This window comes from Scyliorhinus torazame, chromosome 20, assembly GCF_047496885.1.
Source record: "Scyliorhinus torazame isolate Kashiwa2021f chromosome 20, sScyTor2.1, whole genome shotgun sequence".
Lineage (NCBI taxonomy): Eukaryota > Metazoa > Chordata > Chondrichthyes > Carcharhiniformes > Scyliorhinidae > Scyliorhinus > Scyliorhinus torazame.
The window spans coordinates 32,010,768-32,023,376 of record NC_092726.1 but is presented as its reverse complement, the minus strand read 5'-3'; the positions used below and the strand labels follow the sequence as shown (position 1 = coordinate 32,023,376).

Below are 12,609 nucleotides of genomic sequence, written 5' to 3'. Positions count from 1 at the left end.
AAGGTGACATCAAAATATCCATTGTTGGGGAGGTTTTGCAAGCAGAAGATATCTGTTGCTTGAAACCCGCAGCGCTCGAGCAGCACCCGCTTCACGAAGAAGTTTCGGTCTACAGGTGACTCCCCTTCCGCCTTCTTCGCTGTGATTCGGACAGTGTTTCGCACTCCCCAGCCTGGTGGTCGGGATGCAGTTGCAGCCATAGCTCATACGTTGAGTCTAAACTGTATCGGCATTTGGCCTAAACCAGAGGCTTAGCCCAGCATGTAGATCCACTAATAGCAGCCGAGCTCCAAACGTTTCCTCTTTGACGACTTAAATCCCTCTGTGTTCTCCAATCCACATCACAATCCTCAGCTTCTCTTGATCCAATATACTGTTGATCATAGCCAAAAGGCCGAGAAGCGATATCCCATATTTACCAGCTATGGCTCTTGTCCTCCTCGCCCACCAACATTCAGGTGCACCTTGCTGCGCTCGACTGTGCTTTGGAACGTTTAGTCTACGGTCATGGTTGGTAAAGAGATCTCCAGCTTGGCCGAGCACTGTGGAGTCTGTGCATGCAAAACCAGAAAAACACAACAGGGAGAAATCGTCTAGCACGCCTTCCACTATAGTAACCAGAAGGAAAGAAGACGGTGTGAAGGCCCAGTGACACCCAACGCAGGGAGTCGAAGAAACCTCCACCTTTGCCGAACAAAGGGCAATCCGTGCAAGCAGCAAGTACTGGCGAAACCCAACAGGGGGCAATGTCTAGTCCCCCGAGCTCCACCCAGGCGTGTTGGTCGTGGAGTCAGGAGAACGAAAAGAGACACCGTGAAGGTACACCTACATTCAAATCAGGATGCCGTTCAGTCTGTCGCCACACTTCTCTGTTGTGCAGGATGAAGGGATGTGGTAACTGAAGTGAGGAGAAGGTAAGTCGGCATCCGAGGGTGAGGGTGAGTGGCCTGTAAAAAGCAGCAGGAAATCTGTGCGCATATCAGCCGAAAACGGAGCCTGGCTGCCGAAAGTCCGCGAGTCCACCGGCTCGCAACATTAGTGCACGAAGCTCCCGCCAGCAGAAAAGCTAGCAATGCTTTGGAGCCTGAAAGGCCTTAAATTGGTCAGGATGAGATAACTAGACAAGACAGAAAAGGGGAAGGCAGGTTTTGCGCCATTTTCTGCCTTCGCACCTTTGCTCCCCAAAGCGGGGTGAAGGCACCATTCCTGGAAGCATGGCAAGACCCGTCGATGGGTGGAGCGGAAGGAGCAAGCCCCTGCACGATCTCCGAGTCTTAAAAATCAATTTATATTCGGTCCCCAGATAGAGGACACATCAGATATTATACTGATAAGAACAGATTTTAAAAAAAAAATGTTATTCAAAAAAATATACTTTATTAATAACATTTATCATGTGCATTACAGAGCATTTCGAATTGTCTTGACTACATTTCCGGCAAGGTTACATGTTGCCTTGACTTTCTTCCATTCAATTTTGATCTTATTATACACATATCACTCTTTACATTACAATTCCTTCTTAAATATTTACATCGTCATGTTTCTTTTATACATTGGAGTGCTGGTGGCCCAGACCGCGGGGAGTTTACACTGTTACCCGGCCCTCGGTGTACCTTTGCTGGAAAGACCTTACACAGTGGTCTTTCCCCATTGCGCCTTGGCGGCAGCTGCCCCAAGCTTGAGTGCGTCCCTCAGCACATAGTCCTGGACCTTGGAATGTGCCAGTCTGCAACACTCGGTCGAGGACAATTCTTTGCACTGGAAGATCAGCAAGTTTCGGGCAGACCAAAGAGCGTCTTTCACCGAGTTGATGACCTTCCAGCAGCAGTTGATATTTGTCTCGGTGTGTGTCCCTGGAAACAGTCCGTAGAGCACAGAGTCCTGTGTCACAGATCTGTTTGGGATAAACCTTGACAAATACCACTGCATCTCTCTCCAGACCTTCTTTGCAAAGGCACATTCCACAAGGAGGTGTGTGACCGTCTCATTTCCCCCACAGCCACTCCGAGGGCAGCGTGCATTGGCGCAGAGCCTTCGGGTGTGCATGAAGAATCTGACAGGGAGGGCCCTTCTCACCACCAGCCAAGCTAGGTCTTGGTGCTTGTTTGAAAGTTCTGGTGATGAGGCGTTCTGCGAGACGACTCTGGCAGTCTGCTCAGGGACCCATCCAACATCCTCCACGTTCTCCGTTTCCCTGAGGGCCTCGAGGGCATTACGTGCTGACCACTGCTTCATTGCCTTGTGGTCAAAGGTGCTTTTCTTCGAAAACCTTTCCACGAAGGACAGGTAGTACGGAACGGTCGAACGATTTGGAGCGTTCCGCGGCACTGAGGCCAGGATCATCCTTCGTAAAACGGGGGACAGGTAGAACCTCAGTATGGAGTGACACTTGGTGTTTGCATATTTGGGGTCCACGCACAGCTTGATGCAGCTGGACACAAAAGTGGCCAACAGGATGAGGGAGGCGTTGGGTACGTTCTGCCCTCCCTTCTCCAGAGGTTTCCGGGAGTCTTACTCGTCTCGAAGGGCTTGACGGCCTTTTTCAGCTCATCCAGAGTTAGCGGTTTGTCCAGGTTTTCCAGCTCGCTGTCGCCTAAGACCTCCGTGTTAGTCGACAGGAAGGTCTGGGAAACAGTGCTATCTGTTGGCTTCAGGTCATACAGTCCGGCATAAAAGGATTGGCTGATCCTCAGGATGTCAGACTGCGATGACTTTACAGAGCCATCTCCTTCCTTCGGACACGGTCCATCTTGGATCTCCAGATGAATTTCAAGTTGGCCCGGGTGACTGCTGTGGCGTAGGGTCATAACTGCGCCACGTACAGTAACACCGAGAGCACCTCACACCTGATGACCAGGGTTTTGCCCGCAATGGAGAGGGAGCGTTGCTCCCTCCAGCCCAGTTCCTGTCTTACCTTGGCTATGCGCTCCTCCCAGTTTTTGGTGCATGCCCCAGCAGCTCCGAACCATATCCCATGATAATCTGACCTGACAGTGAATTGGACGAAGGACCGGTCGGCCCAGCTCCCAAAGAACATGGCCTCGCTCTTGCCATGGTTTACCTTGGCTCCCGAGGCCAGTTCAAACTGGTCGCAGGTGGTCAAGAGCCTGCGTGCAGACGCAGGATCCGAGCAGAAGACGGCAACGTCGTCCATGTACAGGGAGGCCTTGACTTGTATGCCTCCACTGCCTGGGATCGTCACTCATCTTATACCCGGATCCTTCCTGATGGACTCGGCAAAAGGTTCTATGCAGCACACAAAAAGGGCAGAGGAGAGAGGGCAGCCCTGCCTGACTCCGGATTTATCTGGAACTTTTCTGATTCCCACCCATTGATTGAGACTGCGCTATAGATGTTTGTGTAGAGCAGTTTGATCCAATTGCGAATTCCCTCCCCAAACCCCATTTTGGAGAGCACATCCATCATGTAGGTGTGCGATATTCTGTCAAAAGCCTTCTCCTGGTCAAGGCTGATGAGGCATGTGACAACCCTCCTGTCCTGCACATAGGCGATCGTATCCCTGAGTAGCTCGAGGCTCTCAGAGATCTTCCTGACGGGAACAGCACAGGTCAGGTCAGGGTGGATCACCGACTCCAGAGCAGACTTGACCCGATTGGCGATGACTTTGGCTAGAATTTTGGAATCCACATTCAACAGTGAAATGGGTCGCCAATTTCGAATTTCTTCCCTTTCCCCCTTCTGCTTGTAGATGAGGGTGATGATGCCTTTCCTCATGGTCTCTGACATGCTGCCTTCCAGAAGCATACTCTCGTACACTTCCAGTAGGTCTGGGCCCATCCAGTCCGACAGAGCCGAATACAACTCAACCGGTAAGCCGTCGCTTCCGGGAGTCTTACTCGTCTCAAAGGACTTGACGGCCTTTTGTCAGCTCATCCAGAGTTAGTGGTTTGTCCAGGTTTTCCAGCTCGCCTAAGATCACCGTGATAGTCGACAGGAAGGTCTGGGAATCAGTGCTATCTGTTGGCTTCAGGTCATACAGTCCGGCATAAAAGGATTGGCTGATCCTCAGGACGTCAGACTGCGATGACTTTTCAGGGCCATCTTCTTCCTTCAGGCTGCTGATCACAGAGGTCTCTCTGTGCACCTTTTGGAAGAAGAAGCGTGAGCACTTTTCATCCTGCTCCACGGAGCGGACTCTGGAACGGAAGATAACCTTGGAGGCCTCCGAGGTGTAGATCGAGGCTTGCAGGCTCTTCGCCTCTTGGAGATCCTCTTCGACATCCACCCCCATCGACTGCAGCTGGAGCAAATTCTGCATACTTTTCTGGAGCCTGGACATGATCCCCTCGTCTCTCTCTCGCCTTTTGAACGCCCTTGAGGATGAAAAACCTCTTGATATTCCCCTTGATTGCTTCCCATCAGAGATGTGGAGCCTCATAGAGGGGTTTCACGGTTCTCCAAACTTTGTAATCCCTCTCGAGTTCCTCGAGGTTCTCAGGGGTCAGCAGTTTTACATTCAGCTTCCATGTCCCCATGCCTGCAGCCTGGTTTTCCAGCAGGTGGCAGTCGGCCAGCAGCAGGAAGTTGTCAGAGAAGAACACCGGCCATACATCTTGGACATGGCCGTGAAAGCACGGGACACAAAGAAGAAGTCTATCCTGGAGCGGACGGACCCGTCTGGCCGTGATCATGCGTATCTGCGCTGCGCTCCGTCTGCAGGGTTTCTGCAGACATCGAGCAGCTTGGCGTCTCTTACCGTTTCCATCAGGAGTCTGGACGTCGGGTCTAGTTAGTGTCGGCTCTGCCAGATCGTTCAGCTGCATCGATGATGCAGTTGAAGTGACCGCTCAGAATGACCGGCTTGGAGGTGGCCAACAGCAGTGGGAGTTGCTAAAGGACTGCCAGCCGCTCACTTTTTACGGCCGGGGCGTACACATTAATAAGTCTGAGAGGGGTGTTTTTGTATTTCACGTCTGCTACGAGGAGGCGCCCGCCCACCACCTCCTTAACGTCGGAGATGGTGAAGTTGCCTCCCCGCAGCAGAATACCCAGGCCGGAGGAGCGGCAGTCGTTTCCTCCTGACCAGATGGATGGCCCGTGGGACCACCAGCTCGACCAGCGCCTGTAGTTGCTGAGGTGCGGAATTCCACACTCCTGCAGGAACAGTAGGTCAGCTTTTACATTTGCCAAATAGTTGAGTGTGGCTACACACCGCGAAGTATCTTTGATGCTTCGCACATTAATGGATGCAATTTTAAAACCCATTATAAAAAGGACGATTTACCAGTCTCAAGAGTCCAGAGTCTATACAGTTGGCTGTTCCAGCTGTTGGATGTTCCCCAGCATGCCGGTGGTGCTCGCAAACGTTAGCACAGTTGCAGGGCTGAGAAAACTGTCCTGGTCCGCATTGGCTAGTGAACTTGATGCAGATGTATTGAGGGGGGGGGGCGCGGGAGTGTAGCCCTGGCGTCCGTTGTGGCAGTCAGTTGGTGTTGGGGTTGCAGGCCGGTCTTCGCCTGGGTTGTTGCTTCTTGTTACTTTCGGGGGTTGGTCTGTGACCTTGTTTTCGATGCCCGGCGTTTGGTGGCCGTTGGTCATATTGGTGTTCCCATGAGCCAGGGGTTGATTGTCTCGGCGGGTTTTATTTTCTTCCCGGTCGGTGGTCTGGGGGGTCTGTGCCTCCCGTTCCACGTTGGTGCTTTGCCTCTTTATTTGAGGCCGATCCTTGGCTTGTTTACCCTCGTCGGAGGAGGTTTCGGCACGAAGTGTACTGTCTGAAAGGTGTCGCTTTGTGCCACTCCCCATTATGGGGTTCTTCAGTTTGTTTTTTTGTTTTCTCTTTCGTTTGTCCCTGTTCACTGTTTCCCAGGGCTCTTTGTTCTTTGTCCCATCCTCTTCCATTGAGTGTTCCCTGTCAGATGAGGTTGGGGTTGAGTTGTCAGGAAGTGCTGGGTCCTCCCCTTTTTGTTGAGGGCCCTTCTGTTGCTTTTCCTTATTCTGTGCCGTGGTATCTTTTTCGGTGGAGGGTGTATGAACCTCCTCTCTGATCATCTTTTTAACTCCGCTGCTGATGATCTGTGCATATGTCGCCCCGCGTTTCGGGCAGGCCCTGTAAAGATGGCCGGCCTCCCCACACAGGTTGCAGCACTTGTCTTCCTTGCAGTCCTTAGTCATGTGTCCCTCCTGCCTGCAGTGTTTGCAGAAGGTCACACTGCAGTTTGTGGCAACATGCCCCGTTTTGCCACAGGTGTGACATACTCGTTGCTCGACGACATTACGTGTTGACCACTGCTTCATTGCCTTGTGGTCAAAGGTGTTTTCCTTCAAAAACTTTTCCACAAAGGACAGGTGGTACGGTACGGTCCAACTACTTGGAGCGTTCCGCGGCAATGAGGCCAGGCCCATCCTTCGTAACACCGATGACAGGTAGAACCTCAGTATGTAGTGTCACTTGGTGTTTGCATACTTGGGGTCCACGCACAGATTGATGCAGCTGGACACAAAGGTGGCCAACAGGATGAGGGAGGCGTTGGGTACGTTCCGCCCTCCCTTCTCCAGAGGTTTGTACATGGTGTCCCTTCGGACACGGTCCATCTTGGATCGCCAGATAAATTTGAAGAGGGCCCGGGTAACTTCTGTGGCGTAGGGTCAGGTTATGGGCCAGACCTGCGCCATGTACAGTAGCACCGAGAGTACCTCACACCTGATGACCAGGGTTTTGCCCGCAATGGAGAGGGAGCGTTGCTCCCACCAGCCCAGTTTCTGCCTTACCTTTGCTATGCGCTCCTCCCAGTTTTTGGTGCACGCCCGAGCAACTCCGAATCATATCACCAGCACCTTCAGGTAATCTGACCTGACAGTGAAGGGGACAAAGGACCGGTCGGCCCAGTTCCCAAAGAACATGGCCTCGCTCTTGCCACGGTTTACCTTGGCTCCCGAGGCCAGTTCAAACTGGTCGCAGGTGGTCAAGAGCCTGCGTACAGGCGCAGGATCCGAGCAGAAGACGGCCACATCGTCCATGTACAGGGAGGCCTTGACTTGCATGCCTCCACTGCCTGGGATCGTCACTCCTCTTATACCCGGATCCCTCCTGATGGACTCGGCCAACAGTTTCTATGCAGCACACAAAAAGGGCAGAGGAGAGAGGGCAGCCCTGCCTGACTCCGGATTTGATCTGGAACTTTTCTGATTCCCACCCATTGATTGAGACTGCGCTATAGATGGTTGTGTCGAGCAGTTTGATGCAATTGCGAATTCCCTCCCCAAACCCCATTTTGGAGAGCACATCCATCATGTAGGTGTGCGATATTCTGTCAAAAGCCTTCTCCTGGTCAAGGCTGATGAGGCAGGTGTCCACCCTTCTGTCCTGCACATAGGCGGTCGTATCCCTGAGTAGCGCGAAGCTATCAGAGATCTTCCTGCCGGGTACAGCACAGGTCTGTTCAGGGTGGATCACCGACTCCAGAGAAGACCTGACCCGATTGGCGATGAACTTAGCTAGAATTTTCTAATCCACATTCAACAGTGAAATGGGTCGCCAATTTCGAATTTCTTCCCTTTCCTCCTTCTGCTTGTAGATGAGGGTGATGATGCCTTTCCTCATGGACTCTGACATGTTGCCTTCCAGAAGCATACTCTCGTACACTTCCAGCAGGTCTGGGCCTATCCAGTCCCACAGAGCCGAATACAACTCAACCGGTAAGCCGTCGCTTCCGGGGGTTTTACTCATTTCGAACGACTTGGCGGCCTTTGTCAGCTCGTCCAGAGTTAGTGGTTTGTCCAGGTTTTCCAGCTCGCTGTCGCCTATGACCTCCGTGATGGTCGACAGGAAGGTCTGGGAAACAGTGCTATCTGTTGGCTTCAGGTCATACAGTCCGGCATAAAAGGATTGGCTGATCCTCAGGATGTCAGACTGCGATGACTTTTCAGAGCCATCTTCTTCCTTCAGGCTGCTGATCATAGAGGTCTCTCTGTGCACCTTTTGGAAGAAGAAGCGTGAGCACTTTTCGTCCTGCTCCACGGAGCGGACTCTGTAACGGAAGATAACCTTGGAGGCCTCCGAGGTGTAGAGCGTGGCTTGCTGGCTCTTCACCTCTTGGAGATCCTCCTTGACATCCACCCCCATCGACTGCAGCCTTAGCCAATTTTGCATACTTTTCTGAAGCCTGGACATGACCCCTCGTCTCTCTCTCACCTTTTGAACGCCCTTGAGGATGAAAAATCTTTTGATATTCCCCTTGATTGCTTCCCACCAGAGATGTGGGGCCTGAAAGAGGGGTTTCACGGTTCTCCAACCTTTGTAATCCCCCCTGAGTTCCTCGAGGTTCTCAGGGGTCAGCAGTATTACATTTAGCTTCCATGTCCCCCTGCCTACCCCCTGGTCTTCCTGCAGGTGGCAGTCGGCCAGTAGGAGGCAGTGGTCGGTGAAGAACACCGGCGTTACGTCGGTGGACCTGACCGTGAAAGCTTGGGACACAAAAAAGAAGTCGATCCTGGAGCGGTCGGACCCGTCTGGCCGTGACCATGTGTATCTACGCTGCGCGCCGTCTGCAGGGTTGCTGCAGACGTCGAGCAGCTTGGCGTCTTTTACCGTTTCCATCAGGAGTCTGGACGTAGCGTCTAGTTTGCTGTCGGATTTGCTGGATCGTCCAGCCGCATCGATGATGCAGTTGAAGTCACCACCCAGGATGACCGGCTTGGAGGTGGCCAACAGCAGTGGGAGTTGCTGAAGGACTGCCAGCCGCTCACTTTTTACGGCCGGGGCGTACACATTAATAAGTCTGAGAGGGGTGTTTTTGTATTTCACGTCTGCTACGAGGAGGCGCCCGCCCACCACCTCCTTAACGTCGGAGATGGTGAAGTTTCCTCCCCGCAGCAGAATACCCAGGCCAGAGGAGCGGCAGTCGTTTCCTCCTGACCAGATGGATGGCCCGTGGGACCACCAGCTCGACCAGCGCCTGTAGTTGCTGAGGTGCGGAATTCCGCACTCCTGCAGGAATAGTAGGTCAGCTTTTACATTTGCCAAATAGTTGAGTGTGGCTACACACCGCGAAGTATCTTTGATGCTTCGCACATTTATGGATGCAATTTTTAAACCCATTATGAAAAGGTAGATTTACCAGTCTCAAGAGTCCAGAGTCTATACAGTTGGCTGTTCCAGATGTTGAATGTTCCCCAGCATGCCGGTGGTGCTCGCAAACTTTAGCACAGTTGCAGGGCTGAGAAAACTGTTCTGGTCCGTACTGGCCCCGTGATTTTGATGCAGATGCATTGGGGGTGGGCGGGGGGGGGGGGGGTGGTGTATTCCTGGGGTTCGTCGTGGCAGTCAGTAGGTGTTGGGGTTGCAGGCCGGTCTTCACCTGGGTTGTTGCTGCTCGTTACTGTCGGGGTTTGGTCTGTGACCTTGTTTTCTTCCCGGTCGGTGGTCTGGGGGTTCTGTGCCTTCCTTCCACGTTGGTGCTTTGCCTCTTTATTTGAGGCCGATTCTTGTCCTGTTTTCCCTCATCGGATGAGGTGTCGGTGGTAAGTGCGCCAGCTGAGAGGTGTCGCTTTTTGCCACTACCCCTCGGGGGGTTCTTCAGTTTGTTTTTTTGTTTTCTCTTTCGTTTGTCCCTGTTCACTGTTTCCCAGGGCTCTTTATTCTTTGTCCCATCCTCTTCCTCTTCCATGATGAGTGTTCCTCATCAGATGGGGCTGGGGTTGGGTTGTCAGGAGGTGCTGGGGCCTCCTCTTTTTGTTGGGGGCCCTTCTGTTGCTTTTCCAGATTCTGAACCGTGGTGTCTTTTTCGGTGGAGGGTGTATGCACCGACTCTCTGGTCGCCTTTTTGACTCCGCTGCTGATGATCTGTGCGTATGTCGCCCCGCGTTTCGGGCAGGCCCTGTAAAGATGGCCGGCCTCCCCACACAGGTTGCAGCACTTGTCTTCCTTGCAGTCCTTAGTCATGTGTCCCTCCTGCCTGCAGTTCTTGCAGAAGTTCACACTGCAGTTTGCGGCAACATGCCCCGTTTTGCCACAGGCGTGGCATACTCGTGGCTGTCCCACGTAGTAGAGGTAGCCACGATTTACTCCAATAGCGAAATTGGAGGGGGGATGCAGAATGGCTCCGTTGCTGTCCGTTCTTAGGGTCACCTTGACCTGGTGCTCACTTGTCCAGATGCCGAAGGTGTCTTTCACTTGCACGCTGTCACTTTTCAGCTCAGCGTACCTGGCGAGGAACGTGAGCACATCAGACACAGGGACGTGGGGGTTGTACGTGTGCAGTGTAACAACCCGATTTCGCTGTGCCGGTAGCGTAAACAGAGGCTCCGCAGTCAGGATCGACAGGGGACTCTGGTTACCTTTTTCCTTGAAGACGTTCAAGAATTTGATGCACGCTGCGACGCTCTTGAAGGTGACATCAAAGAAGCCATTCTTGGGGAAGTTTTGCAAGTAGAAGATTTCTGTTGCTTTAAACCCACAACACTCGAGCAGCACCCGCTTCACGAAGAGTATCCGATCCAAAGGTGACTCTCCTTCCGTTTTCTTCACTGTGACTCGGACAGTGTTTCGCACTCCCCAGCCTGGTGGTCGGGATGCAGCTGCATCCATCGCTCGTTCGTTGGGTGTGAAACTGTATCGGCGTTAGGCCTAAACCAGAGGTTTAGGCCAGCATGTAGAGCCACCAATAGCAGCCAAGCTCCAAACGTTTCCTCTTTTACGACTTCAATCCCTCCGAGTTCTCCATTTCCCGATCGACATCGAAATTCTCAGCTTCTCTCGATCAAATGACACTACACTTGATCTGAGCCAAAAGGCCGAGAAGCGATAGCCCATATTTTCCGGCTATGGCTCTTGTCCTCCTCGTCCACCGACATTCAGGTGCACCTTGCTGCGCTCGACTGTGCTTTGGAACTTTTAGTCTCCGCTCACTGTTGGTCAAGAGACCTCCAGCTTGGCCGAGCACGGCGGAGTCTGTGCATGCAGAACCAGTAAAACACAACAGGAAGACATCGTCTGGCAAGCCGTCCCCTGTCGCCACGAGATGAAATGGAGACGCTGTGAAGGCCAGTGACACCCAACAGAGGGAGTCGAAGAAATCTCCACCTTTGCCGAACAAAGGGCAATCCGTGCAAGCAGCAAGTACTGGCGGAATCCAACAGGGGGCAATGTCTAGTCTCCCTGAGCTCCACCCTAGCGTGTTGGTCGTGGAGTCAGGAGAACGAAAAGAGACGCCGTGAAGGTATACCTACATCCAAACAGGATGCCGTTCAGTCTGTCGCCACACTTCCCCGTTGTGCAGGATGAAGGGATGTGGTAACTGAAGTGAGGAGAAGGCAAGTCGGCATCCGAGGGTGCGGGTGAGTGGCCTGTAAAAAGCAACTGGAAATCTGTGCGGCATATCAGCTGAAAACGGAGCCTGGCTGCCGAAAGTCCTCGAGTCCATCGGCTCGCAACATTAGTGCACGAAGCTCCCGCCAGCATAAAAGCTAGCAAGGCTTTGGAATTTGAAATGCCTTAAATTGGTCAGGATGAGGCAACTGGACAACAAAGAGAAGGGGTAGCCAGGTTTTGCGGCATTTTCTGCTTTTATACATTTTCGCCCCAAAGCGGGGTGAAGGCACCATTCCGGGAAGCACTGCAAGACCAGGTTGATGCGTGGAGCGGAAGAAGCAAGCCCCTGAACCATCTCCGAGTCCTAAAAATCAATTTTATATTCGGTCCCCAGATTGAAGACATATCAGATATTAAACTGATAAGAACAGATTTTTTTTTTTTTTTTTTCAAAAAAATATACTTTATTCATAAAAATTTATCATGAGCATTACAGAAACATTTCAAATTGTCTTGACTGTACATTTCCGGCAGGGTTACATGTTGCCTTGACTTTCTTCCATTCAATTTTGATATTGTCATACACATATCACTCTTTACATGACAATTCCTTCTTAAATATTTACAGTGCCAGTTTTTTTTTGTAGATTGGAGTGTTGGTTGCCCCGACCGAGGGGCTTTACACTGTTACCGGCCCCTCGGTGTACATTTGCTGGAAATACTTTACACAGTGGTCTTTCCCCATTGTGCCTTGGCGGCAGCTGCCCCAAGCTTGAGTGCGTCCCTCAGCACGTAGACCTGGACCTTGGAATGTGCCAGTCTGCAACACTCGGTCGAGGACAATTCTTTGCACTGGAAGATCAGCAGGTTTCGGGCAGACCAAAGAGCGTCTTTTACCGAGTTGATGACCTTCCAGCAGCAGTTGATATTTGTCTCGGTGTGTGTCCCTGGAAACAGTCCGTAGAGCACAGAGTCCTGTGTCACAGATCTGTTTGGGATAAACCTTGACAAATACCACTGCATCTCCCTCCAGACCTTCTTTGCAAAGGCACATTCCACAAGGAGGTGTGTGACCGTCTCATTTGCCCCACAGCCACTCCGAGGGCAGCGTGCATTGGTGCAGAGCCTTCGGGTGTGCATGAAGAATCTGACAGGGAGGGCCCTTCTCACCACCAGCCAAGCTAGGTCTTGGTGCTTGTTTGAAAGTTCTGATGATGAGGCGTTCTGCCAGATGACTCTGGCAGTCTGCTCAGGGAACCATCCAACGTCCTCCACGGTCTCCTTTTCCCTGAGGGCCTCGAGGAAATTACGTGCTGACCACTGCTTCATTGCCT

At 52.3% G+C, this 12,609-nt stretch overlaps 1 non-coding gene and 1 pseudogene across 1 annotated transcript; both read right to left on the bottom strand.

Moving 5' to 3' along the window:
* Positions 1-1,190: 1,190 nt before the first annotated feature.
* LOC140397415 (U2 spliceosomal RNA) lies at positions 1,191-1,361 on the bottom strand (annotated as a pseudogene).
* A 10,193-nt stretch (positions 1,362-11,554) lies between these two features.
* On the bottom strand, positions 11,555-11,736 carry LOC140397318 (U2 spliceosomal RNA). Its single transcript, XR_011936816.1, has one exon. It is a non-coding gene; the product is annotated as a U2 spliceosomal RNA (small nuclear RNA).
* Positions 11,737-12,609: the final 873 nt, after the last annotated feature.